The following is a 1,154-nucleotide window of genomic DNA, read 5'->3' as shown; positions in this document are numbered from 1 at the left end:
CCCCCCCCCCCCCCCCCCCCCCTCTCTCTCTCTCTCTCTCTCTCACTCTCTCTCACACACACACACAAGCACGCACGCGCCCGAGCCTATAGACTATAGGCTACAGTATATCCACAGCATATTTAGAGAGAGAATCACGTGCGGAGAACGAAAAGGGAAAGGAGAGAAGAATTGGGGAAGGATGTCACGAACTCTGAGATTTGAGGCATCAGCCTGACAGCTTAAGTGCAACTGAGCGCTATTATTTTATAGCCTGTATTCAGAATAATGCCTGATTGCTTCATGGTGTGCTCTGCAAGCACCACTCTAAATCAGCCCAGCCGGGGGTTTTTATTTCCATCTCTGCAGCTTCCAGGGCAGATCTCTCTACCTTAAGCAGCAACAGAGTGTCGGGAAGCTGTATCCTTCCCATATTCACTTACTGCGTAATAAACCTCCACAGTCATTCCCGAATCTGACTATGATCTTGCCTTTCTCTGCATTCGCAGGCTGAGGATCCAAAGAGAAGGGATTTACTCGTGTCAGTCTTGCAGTTGACCACCAGAAGGCACTGCTAACAATGATATGCTCTGTAGAAGAGCTCACTCACATGTCCTCTGTATATACTTAAGAAATCAAAGAAATGACAGCACTTACAGAGAGATTATGCCATCATAGCTGTAATGTCACAAAATAGTACTAGAGTCTGTGCTGCTTTAGCACACATGAATCTAAAAATAAGAGCTATTGAAGTATTTATTTTACACCAAAAATTTCTCCATGGAATTAGTGACTGGATAATTACATAATCTCACTTAACATGAAACTGAATTCACATGGGCATTTCTAATTTTCTTTGGAATAGCTCTCATAAATGTGATTTGTTTTAACCACAACGTTAGTATGACACATGTTTAGTGTTTCCTTCACTTCAATTCAGCCATGATTGTTTATATCTTGGTTTACAGAGGATGTTGAAAGGGTTCCATAACCGCCGTTTACATATCTGGACAGTTTTTCCCCTGATGGCTTTTCCTCTGGTTTCCCTTACATGGCTCCATCCATGCTATCACTTCCCATCTTTTGCATTCAACCGTAAACCTCCTGACCGAAATGTTGTCAGAGTTTGACACACATGGACGCGTCCTGAGAAAAAAAAAAAAGGTCACAAATTA

This window comes from Micropterus dolomieu, linkage group LG07, assembly GCF_021292245.1.
Source record: "Micropterus dolomieu isolate WLL.071019.BEF.003 ecotype Adirondacks linkage group LG07, ASM2129224v1, whole genome shotgun sequence".
NCBI classification, from domain to species: Eukaryota; Metazoa; Chordata; class Actinopteri; order Centrarchiformes; family Centrarchidae; genus Micropterus; species Micropterus dolomieu.
Note: the sequence above shows the minus strand (reverse complement) of the source record.